Source organism: Bos javanicus, chromosome 1 (genome assembly GCF_032452875.1).
Source record: "Bos javanicus breed banteng chromosome 1, ARS-OSU_banteng_1.0, whole genome shotgun sequence".
NCBI lineage: Eukaryota > Metazoa > Chordata > Mammalia > Artiodactyla > Bovidae > Bos > Bos javanicus.
In genome coordinates this window covers 95615562-95633522 of record NC_083868.1, presented here as the reverse complement: position 1 = coordinate 95633522, position 17961 = coordinate 95615562, and positions in this window count along the sequence as shown.

Below are 17961 nucleotides of genomic sequence, written 5' to 3'. Positions count from 1 at the left end.
GGAGATAGTGAAGGACAAGGAAGCCTGGTGTGCTACAGTCCATGGAGTTGTAAAGAGTTGGATGTGGCTTAGCAACTGAACAACAATAAGGAGTAATCAAGTAGAGTAGAGAAAAAGAGTCTTCTGAGTTAGGAAACTAAGATTTAGGGGCAACATGGCAACAAGAGGAAGCCTTGTGTGATGATGTATTTATACTTTTCACGGAGCCAACCCCAACACATTCTTTATTTCAAATTCTTTCCTTGGGGAGACTCAGCATCTTGATTGAACCAGTCTCTCTGTTGTGAAACCACAGAGATTCTGGTAGCACTTAGCAGAGTTTGTAATTGTATACTTTCTCAAACTCTATTAATGTGTGTTCCCCTCATTGGACTATAAGGAGCGTAAGAGCAGAAATCATCTTTCTGTTTTGCTTTTCAATTTTACCCAATATGTCTGATCCAGAGTAGGGACTAAAATATGTGATGAATGAATTAAAGAAATATGGGAATGTAGACAATCCTGGAAAATAATAATGAAAAGTAATATTTGGAACCATCTAAGTAGTTGTGGTGGTTTTAAAATACAGCTGCCATTGGATTTGTCTCGTGGTCTAGTCATTAAGAATCTACCTGCCAATGCAGGAGACATGGGTTCACTCCCTGGTCTGGGAAGATTCCACATGTTATGAGGCAACTAAGCTCATGGGTCACAACTTCTGAGCTAGCACTCTAGACCCATGAGCCACAACTACTGAAGTCTATGTGTCCTAGAGCCCACACTCTGCAACAGGAGAAGCCATCACCATGGGAATCCCATGCACCCCAACCAGAGAATAGCCCCTGGTCACCACACCTAGAGAAAAGACCACATGCAGCAACAAAGACCCAGCACAGCAGCAATGTGTATATATTGCTGCCAAATTCTTTGACGTCGCTCCCGTCAAAAGATGGGATCTGTGAAATCAGTTGCTCAGTCGTATCTGACTCTTTGTAACCCCATGGATTGCAGCCCGCCAGGCTCCTCTGTCCCTAGAATTTTCTAGGCAAGAATACTGGAGTGGGTTGCCATTTCCTACTTCACGTGGGATCTATACCCTTTGCCTTTAAATCTAGGTAGGCTTGTGACAAATAGTATGCAGTGAAGATGATGCTGTATCATTTCTAAGGCTAGACTGGAACTATGTGGTTCTCTTACTAAGCTCGCTCTGGAAGAAGCTAGCCACCATGTAAGTAGCTTGACCACTATGAGACCACCTGGCTGGAGAAGCTATCATGCTGGACAAGCAATGTGCAGCTGTTCCAGCCTACAGACTGAACCCATCTCTGCCAAGCAATGTGAGTGAGGCTGTCTTCAACCTTCAAGAATATCTCATCTTCCAGCTGAGCACCTTTGAGTGACCTCAGTAACTGCTTCAAAAAACTAAAGAATTGCCCAGCTGAGCACGGCCTGAATATCTGACCCAAACAGCCTGTTTGTACAATAAAATGGTTGCTGTTTTAGGTCAGTCAGTTTGGGATAATTTGTTACATAGCAATAGTAACTAAGACATCAACCCATGTCTCAATAGAATCCTCCCTTTGTTAACAGCTGGGAAAACTGAGACCCAGAGAGATTACCGGATTTATCCATGGTTCTAAATTGGTAACAGTAACGCAGGCCCTAAGAACCAGTTTTCTGACCCCCAGGCCATAGCCTTTTTCTTTCTCATATATAATAATGCAATAAGAACATTTCTATATAATTATAAGCAGGGTCCAAAGAACTTCTCTTTATCGTGCCACAATATTATCCTCATTGATGCTTTATTCCCACTGATAATTAAGTGGATTAGTAAAACCCCTTGGCATATAAACAAAAAGTGAACTGTGGTCTTAAGTGTGTGGAGCTTACAAGGGCTGTAGATGATTTGGACGTTTGAATGCAACTACCTCCCAATTAGAGGAAGAAGCATGTTCAAGTATATAAAACACAATAACATTTCTCCCTAAGTTTATAGCATTCAAACTCAGCTGACTAGGTTTTCAATGCTGTCAGTTCCAAATTCACTGAAAGATCTTTTCTGCTGAAAGAAAAATGCCACCTCTGTTAATATCAACCTTTTCGTCCTCAGAACACTTGCTTGCTGGTGATTTATTGTGGACAAGCTGCTTCCTGCTCCTTCTGAAAGTTAGTTTCTTTTTCTTTTTTTTTTTAATTCTGCAAATGGAGGAGGAATCCCTCATTTCTTGTCCCCAAGCAATTTAGTTAAGGCTAATCTTCAGGAGAGAGTTTGAGTATTTGCAATTCACAAGTTGATGCTGCTGGATACCATAAAAAAGAGAAAGGGTTTCTTACTACCATGTCTGATGTCAATTGGAAACTAATCCAAAAACAAATAAGAAAGGTCATGCTATGAGTGTGGTAGAAGAGTCTTAGAGTTTTGAACCTTGCAATTAGATCACAGAGATGGAAAGGTTTTCCTTTAGAAAGATAAAAGATGTCACCTTTTTGTTGGTGGTGATGGCTTTCTTTCAAAAGATTCCATTTGAGGAAAACAGTGTAATAATCTGATGTGTATGCATTCCATAACTATATCTCAAAGAAAACTATGTACTCTGATGACTCAGAAGTTAACATTTATCTCGTTACATTTTTCCTATTCCTGTAGTGAAACTCATCAACAACCCAAGGAAAGATAAATGTTAAATACCAGTTCTCTTCAGACATTCTTGTAATTACAGATGCACAGATTTTAACAGATGTTAATTTCTTAAAAATACCAGTCTCATATAGAAGGTACCTGTGGAGAGTGTGTGTACCTAGCTTTAGGTGATGTACTATATTAGGACTGTCTCAGTTGCAATGGCAGAGCACCCAACATAAACTGGTTTTAACAAAAAATGGGGCTGAGTAACGTACATATCAGAAAAGTACAGATGTAGAACAGGCACAGCTGAAAGGGGATCCCACTGGGGCCAGGTTTCTATCTCCAACTCTGTCTCTCTGTCTGTCTCACTCTGGTTTCCTCAGCATTGGCACTTTCTCAGGCAGGCTCAACCCATGTAATGGAAAAGACGGCCACTGGCCACACTCAGCTTACGTTCGGCCAGCTTCCAAAACCCAGCAGAAGAATTTCTGGATCACTCCAGACACAGTCCCGGGGCTGACTCTGTCTGGTTGCTCCTGAGTCATGTGCCCACCCTTGTGGAATTCTCCTTGGCCACACCTATAAAGTACTGATGATGTACTTTAGAATTTACCAAGAATTAAGGGTTCGATTTATAGCATAATCTTTTTTTTAACTAAAACCTTTGCCCTAAAGAAAGTATATAGAACAGCATGCCAAGATATACAGCTAAGCTTTCCAGAAATTCTGCCTTTCTCCTAAGCTTTCCCACACATAACTCACCTTCTTTTCAGTTTTGAACTTACCAAAAGGTAGTCTATATTCGCTTATTCCCCCTTCTCGCCCTAACCCTCCTGCCATCTAAACCCACCTCTCTACCAAAATGGCCTTCCAGGACTTCCTTGGCTCTAGAGTGGTTGAGACTTTGCCTTCAGTGCCGGGGGTGTGGGTTTAACTCCTGGAGCTGGAATCCTGCATGCCTCGCAGCCAAAAAACCAAAACATAAAACAGAAGCAGTATTGTAACAAATTCAATAAAGACTTTAAAAATAAAATTAATAAAATTACTTTCCAAGTCACTCATCACCTTTCAGCATATCTGTGCTGATGTTCCTCCTGTGTGTCCTTTCGACAGCATTACACACTGTAACTCACTCCCCTTTTCTTCAGCTGTCTCTATTCCTGAAGCGTGTGCTCCTTCTTTATTTGATAGATTCTGCTTGGCTTTCTTTTCTAGCATTCTTTATATTCTTCCTGCTCCCTGAATGTAGATGTTCTCTAAAGTTCAGTCTTCTTCTCTTCTAACTTTACAGTGTCTTTTTGGGCAACCTCATCAATGTATCTTATCTGATGTTGACTTTAGAATCTGTAAGTCTAGTCCTCTTTCTTTTTTTAGGTGCTAGACAAAAATTTTTGAGTGTTTCTCTACACTTGGATGTCAGTTTTAGACCATTCAGGCTACTGTAAGAGAATACCATAGATTTAGTGACTTAGAAAAACAGCTCTGGATGATGGAATGTCCAAGATGGAGGCACTGGCAGATTCTGTGTCTGCTGAAGACCCACGTGCTGGTTCATAAACAGTCATCTTCTCTCTGCTTCCTCACGTGGCATAAGGGGTAAAGGAACTCTCTGGAATTTCTTTTATGAAAGTACTAATCCATTCATAATGGCCCCACCCTCCCGACCTAATCATCTCTCAAAAGTCCCATCTCTTGAGACCATCATAGTGGGCATTAGAATTTCAACATATAAATTTGAGGGGAGGACACAAACATGCACTCTATAGCAATGTCCTTGCATTATGTTAAACTCGGCATTTTCAGAAGCAAATTTATTAATTCACCCCATGTTGTCCTCTGTGCCCTAGAAATGTCTCCACGATTCTTCCATTCATCCAGGATAGAAGAAAACGGCACAATTTTCACTACTCTTTCTCACCTCATGTCCAATTGGACCACCAGAGACCCCAGCCTCCACTTTCCTATTCCCACAGCCACCATTCTAGTTCAGACCTTGATCTACTCTTCTCTATTACAATAACTTCCTGACTTCTTATTTGTGTAAATTCTTACTGAAAATACATGTTCAATAGCCTCAAAATATTTCATTCTATCCAGTGCTAAAAGCCCAAGATACTTAATTTTCAAAGCTTTTTATTACTAAACTGAACCTTTCTTTCTAATCTCATCTCCCACATGTTCATTTTAAGCAATCTCTGGTTGGGTCACACCATCTACCCTTCCACATCCCTGCTCATGTTATTCCTTCAGTGTCAACACAGTTCTTCCTTTACCTGTCAATACCCTTGTCATCCTTTAAGATCCACCTGTGGTAACAACAGTGTATCTCATCATCGTTTCTGGTTCTCCTCCTGTTAAACACATGGTAGACTGTACTCTTCTTACCGTTTTGCATCCAGATGAATTGATTTGGCCAATGAAATTTAAGTACAGTGACACATGTCACTTTCCAGCAGAAGCTTTACAATTTAGTGCGAGATTGGCTTTTTCCCCCCATTAAAGTGATTAGCGATGTTCCAGATAATGGTTGCCCTGACAGCATAAGTGTAAACATGTCATGGACCAGAGGCTCCACTCAGACCATGATGGACATGCAGCACAAGCAAGAAATAAATATAGGTTGTCTGCATGTAATAAAAAGCCTGACTCCATTTTTTGATGTAGGACTGCTGATATCTTTTAAACCTTACCACTCCTCTTTCTCTTCTGTTGCACATCTGCATAAGCTGATTAAAAAAAAAAAAATCTTGGGTGCTCTTTTCTTTAACATCGGTGGGAGGTCCAAAACATTCAGGCGCCTTCTCACATGAAGGAACACTCACTCTGGCCCCATCCTTTGACTACCATAAACATCTGAGGCCAGTCTCCTTTTCTTGATCACTCAAGCCAATTTTAGAGCAACTTGGGAGGCCTTCCCTACTCTCCTCAGAAAGCCTCAGAGTGTAATAAACCTTCTCATATCATCTTGGTATATGCGTGGCATTATTAATTTTGACATCTGAACAAAATTTGGGAGCAGGAATACACCCTCCTTCAGAGAAAGAGAGTACTGTTTTGTGACTTGGGGGTTTGGTTACCTTTGGGAAGGTAATAACTGGGGTGCTAAAAAGTGCTATTTCTTGATCTGTGCGTTTATTACATGGCATTGTTCACTTTGTGAAAATTAATTGATACAATTATGATTTGTTCACTTTTTTACATGTATGTTATACTTCAGTAAAAACACTATTTTAAATAACTTATTAGGAGTATCTTTAAGAAATGCAACCTTATTTTCCTTATGAGGTAGTATGTGAGTATATTCGTATACAATGAGATGGGGGTTAGTGGTAGAAGAAGAAAACAGACATTAAAAGAAAATAGAAGAACATTGCTAATTACTAAGCAAGGCAGACGATATAAAATTTAAATAGAAACACAAGCAATGTTCTCTTGAATTGCAGGAGAGTACCTATCACATGAAGCTTCAGAGTGAAGGTCGTATATCAGTTTTTGATAGTGTATCAGTCAGGGCAGAGGAGATTATGGAGCATAACCACTATCTTGAGTTCTGGCACCATTGCCATCAGTAAGCCTTGCCTGTCTTTGAGCTTCTTATAAATAAAATCTTATGATAAGTATTTTTCTGCGTCTAACTTTTCTTACTCAGCATTACATTCACAAGCTTTATCTATTTTGCTGCCTGTGTTGGCAGTACATTGTGTTGTTATTGCTTTCAGTTTGGGGCTATTATGACTAATGTTTCTATGAATATGTCTTGCATAAACATATGAATACATTTCTATTAACTACATACCTGTGCTGTGCTGCTCTAAGTCACTTCTGTTGTGTCCGACTCTTTGCAACCCTATGGACTGTAGCCCACCAGGCTCCTTTGTCCATGGGATTCTCCAGGCAAGAATACTGGAGTGAGTTCCCATGCTTTCCTCCAGGGGATCTTCTTGACCCAGGAATCGAAGCTGCCTCTTTTACGTCTCCTGCATTGGCAGACAGGTTCTCTACCACTAGATCCACCTGGGAAGCCCATGTATATACCTAGGAGTGAAATAATTTGGTATAAGATATACATACTTTCTGCTTTAGGAGATACTGCCACACTGTTGTCTAGAGTGATTGTACCAACTTACATTCCAACCAGCAGTGTGTGTTACTCTATGTCTTTGCCAACTGTTAGCATTTTCAGTCCTAATTTTAGCCATTCTGGTAAAGGTATAGTGGAATTACATTTGGATTTCTCTGAAGGCTAATAATATTTATTGGCCATGTGTGTATCTTTTTTGGTGACATCTCTATTTCAGTTTTTTGCACATTTTTCTACTAGATTGTCTGTTTTATCTCTTACTGATTTATCGAAGTTCTTTAAATATTTTGACTATGAGTCATTAGTGAGTTCTATGCATCACAAATATATTCTTCTATTTTGTGGCTTTCCTTTTTATTCTCTTAATTAAGATGTCTTTTGATAACAGAAGCTCTTAATTTTATCAAAGTCCAATATACCAATCTTTTAACTTTTTGTGTCTTGTTTAAGGAATATTTTTCTACTCTAAAGTCACAAAGATATTTTCTATGTCATTTCCTAGAATCTCTACCATTTACCCTTTCACATTTAGTTCTATAAGCTATCTGGGATTGCTTTTTTAGCATTGTGTGAGGAAAGGGGGTCAAGATTCATTTTTCACACATACATATTCAATACATGTATGTTGATTCTCACTGTAATTTGATCCATTAAACACATTCATTATTTCTTCAGTCTCAATTTCCCTAAAATTATTATATGATTCTTGAGGTTTCTAAACCACTGACTGTAAAGTGGAAGTTTCTGTTAAAAAGTCCTCTAGTAGGGGATGGGGAGAGACCACTGTGCTTCCTTATCACTAATTCTAGAGATTGGCAGGCTGATACTTTCGTCCTAACCAGCACTTTAGGCTTCAAACAAATAGCAGTCATTTTTATCCACCAGAATAAGTACCTCTGTCCTCTTTTGGTTCTTTCAGCCCATCAGCGTGTATGTGTCTATATATATATATATATATATATATATATATTCTTTAGCAAAGATTAAGTTTCATTTTCTTCCACAGTATTTTGTGGACATTTTTTTTTTCTTGAGTTTATGTGTTTTGATTCAACATAGAGCAAACAGTGGACCACGATCTATTAGCTATGGGATGATGTTCCCCTACCTCCCCAGGTGTTCACCCACAAAAAGCAACTAGATGCAGCTCATGGAAGGGCCAAGAACCCGGCTCTGAATAAGACTGCCTAGATTCTTTCCATTTTTATTTCCCATGAACAGTGTGACCACATGCAAGTCCCTTAACTATCTTAAGATCAGTATCAACTGTCTGCTCACTCAGGATAATAATACCCTAGTATTAACATGGGCTTTATATCAGTGTTATCATAGGATTGTTGTGTAGAGTGCTATATGCAAACTGATCATCTCATTGCCTCTCACACAGCACCTAATAAATGTCATCTGTTATTATTTTCTGCCATTAACTCAGAAGCTCAACTAGGGCTTATCCTAGGGGCTCTCCATAAAAGGGAGTTTTAGAAAACTGACAGAAGGAGGTGAGAATGCTGACTTTTATTAGTATACCTATACCCAAATAGTCTACCATAGGTTCCCAGGTTTCCTCCTCATCATCCAAAGACATACTTTGAAAAAAGGTAAATCATCTTTAATGTTAAGCCTTTTTCCAGAGAAAGATAGAATGAAATAAATAGGTAATAAACATGCCAGCTGTGAAATGAAAAAGAAATCTATTCTATGGTTCCATTTTCCTTGGATTATCATAGTGACATTACTTTGGAGTGTTACCTCCAAAATAACTTTTTCGTTTAACTCTGAATATCCTGGGGCAGGAAAGCCCTGCCCTTAATGATATGTTGGGGGGAAAAAAGAATGTAGTCATCAAAAATAAGTCAATAGAACACTATACAGACTTTTAGACTTTGATATATTAACAGGGACTGAAGGCCATATTTCTTCTAAAGACTTGGCTTTATGAACTCATAAGATGATTGTAGCTATCAGAGTGGCCGAAAATTCATTTTACTCTTTTATTCCAAATAAATCTAAGAATTACTGTGAACTAAGGTAGCCAAAGCATCTTTTCTCAGAGAATGAAGGAGATTGGCTACTTCAGGTAAGAACACTTTTCTTTTCTCTAGAAGTAACTTTTGAAAACTTTGTTTGCTTGATTTGATCTCTTTTTTTCTCCAAATATGTCAGAGTTCCTAACCTCTATTTGATGAGCAATTTCAAAGATGAGGCCAAGAATATCTGAGCCATGGTGACCTTCCTAGGTATGTAAATCTCTCTTTCTTTTAAAGCATTTCTCACTCACAGAGAAGTAGAAGGAGGATATGAGTTACTCTCCATCCAGCTTTTCCAGAGCCTCACCAAAGAGGGCATTCCTCTGAAGCCTGGTCAAGGTGATTCCTGGCAAGTGGGCCTAAAAAGGAGTGGATTCCTTAGCTCTGTACTTAAATACTGACAGAAGATTGCTATATTGCTTAATCAATGATGTTTAAGTTAGAGGCATATAACCCTGCTCTACCTGCAAGTGAGTAACAAATTGAAAACCAAGCATATATGAACAGAGGTAGCAATGAACTTGGGTAAAAATCTTTATTTTTAACAATTGCAACTCTCCATTTACAGTCCATCTCCCAAGAGCAAAGCCAATCACAACACAAGAGGCCTATTCAGAGAAAAATAGCATTCCCAAATGGCTTTCTTTGGTTGTGTGGAAAGAAGCGTCTACAAGTCACCTAGATGGATCTAGAGAAGAAAAAAATCTAAGGTGCCAGGTCATTCCAGGTCACTTACTGAATTCAGGAGTGGTAAGTCCATAGGATGGGGTCTTGGTGTTCCCCACTGGAAACTGAGTTCATGGAAGAACTGGTCACCCTCACCAGTAATCTCTACCCCCATATCAGCAGTGTGATCCCATCTCCCCTTTTCTCAAAGCATAAAATTATCTCGAACAAAATGGAATGTTTAAAAGTGTTTAGCAAAGGAGAATTTTACTGTTAGCATTTAGCATGAGCTCTTGACTACTTGGATACCGAAGTAAAAAAAAAAAAGAAGTCCTATGTAGCTTTATTGTCCTATGTAAAAGTCCTGTGTATCTCTATTCCACAAAATTGTTTTCTTCGTTTACTAAGTTACTTAAAATTTGTCTGCTGCTGCTGCTGCTAAGTTGCTTCAGTCATGTCCGACTCTTTGTGATTCCAGGCTCCTTTGTCCATTGTATTCTCCAGGCAAGAATACTGAAGTGGGTTGCCATTTCCTCCTCTAAAAGTTCTCTAATTGGTCTTATTTTGTTAAAGCTCCTTCTAATCTCTTCACAAATAAAAACCAGGAATCAAATACTTCTACCATTCTACCAATAAGTGTCTAATAGATAGCTCTAGGATTCTATTTTCCTTCAAAATTAGAAAGGAAATGTGGATAACATTTTTCACTCAGGAATTGTGGAGCATTAATACTGGAGCACTAGTAGTAACATACTATTAAATTTCAGGCAAACCACTTAACCTCTCTGCCCTTTCTCCATCTGGAAATTCGGAAGATAAGTAGCTCACATCAACAATAGCATTTCAAAGGCAAACTGGTAAAAGATTGGAAAGCACTTTACAAATATTAAGTGCTCTGTAATTGCTGCTTGTTGTGACAAAGTCTATTTTCAGGCCTGTCCAGGATACAAAAAACAAAATAACCCCCTGACTTCTAATCTAAGCTGAGCAGTTTGATGCAGACAAAAATACAGCAGGAAGGAAAACTAGTCCTAAGTAGCTCTTTGCCCACTGTGAAAAATGGTGCTTCTGGAGAGAAATATGAAGAAAGAAAATTTAATATATTAAGAGGGGGATGTGAAAGTGCAAATAATGCTCCTTCAGCAACTGACTCCTTTCTTTTCTCCTAACCAATTCAACACAGATCTCCTCAAAATTTCTCTTTTGTTAAAATTTGTAAATTGAAATGAATATTATAGCTGGGTGGATGTTTTGTCTGTTAAATGAGAGGGCTTGCTACAACAGCAGAAATGGAATTATCTTCAACCTGAAGTCATTCAAATTTGGACCCTGAAGCTCGATTCTCCATAAATAAAACTTTCTTACTTCTGAGGATTGTTAAACTTTTTCTTTTCTTTAGGTCAACAAGGTGGTCTTGAAAAATACATTCATTATTTTCTCTACTGTCTAATCATTCAACCAAATTTGTTGACCACCTACTCCACTGTGTAAAGCACCATGCTGAGCTCTTACATGATACAATTAAAAAAAAAAAGATAGTAAGGTAGTAACTCTTAAGAACCCTGAATTTAATTGGACAGATAAGATATAAACATGGGATGAGATAAATGGCACCACCAGCCTGTCATTGATACGGGTCAAATGGTTAGTTCAAATAGTAAGTGAGAGACCAAGAGGGCAAACTTCCCTGGGCCGGCGTAGTCAGGGGAGGTTTCTGAGGACAAGCAGGATAAACACTGGATCTTAGTGTATTGGGGCAGGCGGGAGTGTGTTCTGAGTACTCCACCAACCAAAGTTCAGTCTCTTTCCCTCTCCCTGGGCCTCCCTATACCCTGAAAAAGTGTTAGTCACTCAGTCATATCTGAGTCTTTGTGACCCCATGGACTATAGCCTACCAGGCTCCCTCTGTCCAAGAAATTTTCCAGGTAGGAATACTGGAGTGGGTTGCCACTTCCCTCTCCAGGGAATCTTCCTGACCCAGGGATTGAACCTCGGTCTTCCACGTTGCAGGCGGATTCTTTACCATCTGAGCCACCAGGAAAGCCTTCCCTACACCCTGGAGATGCAACAATATCTAAATTAGGCCAATTAATACTTTTACCCTGTTCAATCAGCATAGAGGCAAGACACGCTACCAGCAAAGCTGAAGGTTCAGATGATGGTTAGCATTTTTAACAATAAAGAATTTTTAAATTAAGTTGTGTACTTTTTTAGACATAATTCTATTGCACAGTTAATAGACTACAGTATAGTATAAGCATAACTTTTATATGCACTGGGAAACTAAAATATTCTGTGACTCACTTTATTATAGCATCTGATTTATTGACGTGGTCTGGAACTGAATCCCTAATATCTCTGAGGTATGCCTGTTAACAGCCAAAGCAACTTTCTAGACATTTAAAAAAGAGGAGGACTTAGTTTGGCTTTTCCAGTCTTGACTTTCTCATGAGCTGTAATGTGCTCTTTTCATTTCACATAAAACAAATTACTTAAACTTGAGTGATCATATCACATTCTAACAATCTCCCTGCACGAACACATACATACACACACACAAACACACCACCACCGCCACACATTATATGTATGGGAGTTTGTAATTTAGAAAACGAAGAAATTGTGACTCATTTGTAGAATAACAGAAAACTAGAATTCACCAAACAATACATATCACTTTTTATAATCATTCTGGTATCAAATTGTATTCTTGAAGAGTTTTTTTTCACAAAATATATCCTTTGCTCCTTAAGCAAAGCATTGCAATCCTCAGAGTAAGTCATTGGTTTTGAGAACAATTTACTAATGGGCATAACCCTTGAGAAAAGTTCTGAACAAAACTCAATGATGTATAGAAGCCTTTATAATAGAATTTTAGTCATTTGGATCTGTGACATTTGGAAGAATGGCCTATTAAAATCTACAAGTAAGTATGGTCATTTACACAATTTTGGGCAAAAACTAAGGACACTATTATAAATTAACATTTCTTTCTATTATTTTACTGGAATGAGTTAGTTTTTATTCTTTAAAAAAAACTCAACACATGAAACTAAAATAGAAAAACCAGGAGTTTGCTGCATTAGATCAAATAGGATCAAGTAATACATTTTATTTTAAAAATCTGGTCAAAAATAACTTATTTTGAAAAGTTTTGACTGTTACATTACTGCTGAAGAATAAATGTAGTCAACATGTTCATTTCTTTGTCAATCTTTTCTTTACTTATTTACCCAAGAGTACACTCATTATCTTACTGCAAGAGATTAAGGCTCACTGCACACCCAGAGTTTGTAAAACAGTCTTTTTTTTCTTAAGACAACACTCCTAAAATGCCTAGAGCTAAAGGGGGTTATTGATGTCTTCCAGAACTTCATTGCATGAACAGCTTTATCTCCTAGGCAGACAGACACTGCACAAATGTTTGGTTTACTCCGTATCATGTAGTTAACAAGGTTCTTATAGGTTCAAGGAAAAGAGATTGTAAGACTTTGCCAGGAAGACTTAACATTCTAGGAGGAAAAAAAAAAACAAACAAACAGATAATTCTGAAGAGACTAAAATTTTAAAATAACCTCAACTTAGACATAATTGACAGGAAAAGGCAGAGTGGGAGTTTTTAGAAAAGATGAGAATAAATGTAAAAGGCAAGAAAAGACATTCTGCTTTTCAGTCCCTACTCAATAAATATAACCATCCTTAGAAGACAGCCTATGTATTGTAATTGCACTCATTTCTGGCCTAATGGTCCAATCTAATTATTCCAAATTGTTCAAACTATAGGGAAACCTGATGAAAATAGCCCTTTCATTTGACTTGCATGTTTCAGTTGAATGCTAAGTATATCTTTCAACTAAGCTTTAAAAACTCAGTTCATCAGTAAGCTGTGCAGGCTCTTTTCTCGGCTCTGATCTTGCACAGCCATCAGGAAAAGAAGGTAATGAAATGTCTTAACATGCTCGTCATGAGCATACATCCCGCCTGCTTTTAATGACTTACCAATGGGCTTTGTTTGTGAGGAAGTTACAAGACTGACATTTATGGCTCTTCAGGCAAATGAGAGCCAAAAGAAGAGATCCTGAATTTTAAAGCTGTTTACCAGCTGCTGGAAAAGTTTGGCTTTGGGCACCAACAATCCGTACAAAATCCAAAGGTATTAGAGCCGTCTCTTCTCCTTTACCCATGTCAAGCTGGAAAACACAAAAGCTGCACAAGAACTGCAAAATATTGCCAAGCTAAATTAAGGCATGAGGAAGAAATTACATGTACTTCTGTGAGAAATGGAGTCTTGAAAGACCAGTTCTCTGCTCAGATCCCATGAGTTATATTGCTTAGAAGCAGACGTTGTGGTTATGGTTCTTTGCCATGTGGTGTTTGCTGAGTTCTCACTGGATATCCTAAAACACTTAAGCCTGGAGGATTTAGGATGTCTTTGGAGACCATAATTTGGAAAGAATAGCTTTATCTTTGTGGGAGATGCAGGACACAACACAAATGTTTGTTGGGTTCCTTCTCTTTTTCTTGACAACAAACTTATCAAATAGTTCTCAAGCAAATTGTATGGGAAAGTAAATGATTTCATAGAGAAGCAGTATTATGGTTTAGAATTCTAAGGCAAGAGGCTTTGGTCAGGTGACTCTAGGTTTACAGGGAATTGAAAGCAAGTTAGAACGTGGCTCATCCAACGTTAATAAGATACAGGTGATATTCCTTGACATGGGACTTGCAGAAGATGCCAAGAAATTTCAGATGAGGGGATCTGTTACAATGGGGAGGGTAAAATTCCAGGCAGACGGGAGAGAAGTGGGACAGCAGTTTCCTAGAAAGTGATTTTCTAATCTAAGGGCTATTCTTTAGGTTGGAGTATTTTCTCATATGAAAGAGATTGTGTGTGTGTGTTCACTCAGTCGTGTCCAAGTTTTTTGCAACCCTATGGACTGTAGCCCATCGGGCTCTGCTGCCTGTGGAATTTTCCAGGCATGAATACTGGAATGGGTTGCAATTTTCTCCTTCAGAGGATCTTCCTAATCCAGGGTTTGAACCCCTATGTCCTGTGCCTCCTGTGCTGCAGGTGGATACTTTACTGCTGGGCCACCTTGGGCCATAACTACTTGGAGGGGATAGGCAGTAAGGAATGCAGAAATATTCATAAATTATACATGGATCATCTCATCTCTACTTGAAATCCTCCAGGGGCTTCTCACTGTTCTTCAAGTGAAACTCCTATTCTGGCCTTCCCACTCCTAGGTGTCCCTGCAACATCGCCCCCCTCAACCTCATCTCTCTGGCTCTCCCCATACCTCCCTCTGCCACCAGTACTCATGGGCACCTATCTCACCAGCCTCAGGGGCTCTGTTCATCATGCTGCTTTGACCTGAATGTTTCTTCCTTACCACTTTGATGGACCACCATCGTTTATATTATTTCATTTAGTTGTTTGGTTTTGCTCTACATACACTATGTAATAAACATCATAAAATCAAAGACCATATTTCTGTTTTATCACTGGGATTTTTCACTATACCTGGCTGGTTGATGCTACACAAAAATTTGTTAAACAAAAGAATGCAAATGAAGGTAGTGAAGTCAAGACAGATCATTTCCTGGAGCTCTCCCAAAACACTAACAGCCGACCTGGCCCAAGCACTCAGATTTCCTGAGAAATCCTGATTTCCTAGGGTAGCCAGAATATTCTTGACTTATCATTGACATTTATACAGGGGTTGATGTTAATGTTTCTGGAGAGATCATCCGAGAGAAGGAGGATACTAAGTGAAGCCAGCTGCCCCAAGGGTGTCCAGAGGGTGAGCTGGGTAATAATATATTCAGGTACCTTTTCTCCTTGGTTGTGTCCAACCACTTCCTATACCCACTTCAGAGTTTCCCTAAGATCTCTTCTCCCAGAGCCACTCCTCAAATGCTATGGTTACCAGCCCCCACGTTCAGTTTTCCTTCTTTTCTTATTTCAAGCACAGGCTCTGCTTAGCCCTTTGGAATGTCCTATCTATGGACCCGGACCATTGCTTTGAAGTGGAATTGCAGCTTTTAACTTCCAGTGCTTATTTGTGGTGGAGAGGGGAGGAAGCATGGTGGAAGGCAGGGGTAGGGCGGTTAAATAACATCCTAATGTCAGCCTAGGTATGAAGCCAGCCATCGATTAGATGACATCTTATATTAGGAAGGGAAGATCCTGTTATATGAGGAAGAAGAAGACACTTTGTTTACTTTTCTGTTAATATTTTAAAGGAAATCTCAAACCCTGATTTTGAAACTCTCCATACAACCTTCAGTAGCACAGAGGGTGTTACAAAATCTAAGGTCTCAAGAAGCTAAATCACTTAGACAAATAAACATGTCACATAATACTTTGGGGTCCTGGGGAAGGGTAATACCATGAAATCAAGCAATGATCAGCTTTTAAATTTCCCCAAAGGTCAGACATCACAGGCTAAGTGATTTGTTACTAGTGTTCATTTTCTTGAACCTCATCTTTCCTCCATAGTCATCCTGTTTATGCTCACAGACCCTTTCATGGGAAATAATAATACTAATAGTAGCTACCCTTTACTGAGGTGCCTACTATGTGTCAGGTACTTTATCTGTAACTCTTGAAAATAAAAGCGTTAGTCACTCAGTCATCTGAGTCTTGTGACCCCTTGGACTATATCCTGCCAAGTTCCTCTGTCCATGGAGTCCTCCAGGCAAGAATACTGGAGTGGGTAGCCATGCCCTTCTCCAGGGGATCTTCCCAACCCAGGGATTGAACCTGGGTATCCTGCATTGCAGGCAGATTCTTTACTGTCTGAGCCACCAAGGAAGCCCTTACAACAACCATAGTAGTTAGGAATGGTTATCAATATTTTAAATGAGAAAATTAACACTTAGAGAAGTTAAGTATATTGCTCAAGATCATATAGCAAGTAAGGTCTGTCAGATATCCCATGCTGTACCTAATATCAGTGGCAGTGCCCTTGAGTGGCTGGGGGTAGGATTTTTAGTCCTGGCCCATAGATCCAATCTTCATCAGCCCAAATACACAGATTAAAAAAAAAAAAGAAAAATCTTGTGTTTGCTATGTAGGCCCTGCTTTAGGATAATTTGCTTAATCCCTTCACCCTCTTTTTAACCAGGTTGCTATATCTGAAGTCATTCTACACAGGAATTCTAGAAATGACGTTGCTTTGCACTGTATCCTATAAAAAGCAAACAAAATAAAAGTGCCATGGAAATTTGAATGTGAACCACTGGATTTGAAATCTAGTGTACTAGATATTGCATCGCAGCCAGAAAACTATATTGTTTTAAACAGCAGAGATTTTTACTTATTTATTCTAGCTCTCTGTGTATCCAAAAGGCTTTTATTCGATGCTATGTATGCAGTCATAAGGGGGACTTCCCTGGTGGCTCAGACAGTAAAGAATCTGTCTGCAACTCTGGAGACTGGGGTTCCATCCCTGGGTTGGAAAGATCCCCTGAAGACGGGAATGGCTACCCACTCCAGTATTCTTGCCTGGAGAATTCCATGGACAGAGGATTCTGTCAGGATATAGTCCATGGGGTCACAAAGAGTCAGACAATTGTAAACTGCATTAGGACATGGGGTACAAAGTTAATCTTTTACAAAGCATCAGGCTCTTGGGAAGCCTGCAACTATAGAATCTCTTTGTTCAATATAAAAAGGGATAGAAATCGAAATATAATGTGTGAAATTTAAGTTCATATCTTTAATATCTTAGTACTAGCAACAGTAAGAATCTGCTAAGGACCCTGAAATCATCTCTGATATAAAGTCGCTCTCCTGTCACACTTTCTGTGAAGCCAGCCCCATTATAGCTAATTTAACTGTCCCTCATCACCAAAAGAACATAGCAGATGCCACATCCTCATGGAATTTAAGCAATATATTAGTATCCAAGTATTAAAATTATAATTTTAAAAACTATGTGATAATATTCAGTATGCTTGTGGTCAGTTTAAAGAAGAGAAAACAAAATTTTATCTATGCTATTTTGTCAGAAAAGTATTTTTAAAATATTAACAGTTTTCTCCAGTATTTCCTTTTCTGCCTTCCCTCTATTTAACACCAGATTAGACCTTCTTCATCTCAGGAAAAGGTCGAGATAACATCAGGCAGAGAAAAGGAATCTTTTCCGATTTCTGAGTCTAGTTCCTTTTGAGCGCAGAAAAGAAGAAAATTAGGAAAGGAAATTGGGGGAGAAGCATTCACTGCTGTGGAGTGGCTTTGCTCTACAGGCTGAGCTCCAGAGGGGAGGCAAGACCCCAGGGAAGAAATGGTGCCATGGTAAATGGTTGAGAGCCCTGCAGAGTTCCCTAGCCCTGCCATGGTGTGAGGGTTGAACAATGAACCCCCCACGCTCAGAAATGGTAAGGAGGGAGCCCTGGAATCAGATGAGTCCCACTGTGTTGTTACAACGGAGGGCTCTTCAGTGGCTGGCATTCAATGGGTGCTCAAGGAACAGTCGAGGTGATGATCACCTAAGCAGATGCTAGGTAGCTAGGTGACATTAAGGATTTGCAGCAACCACCCCCCCCCGCCTAGGGAAAAGGAAAGAGGTGTG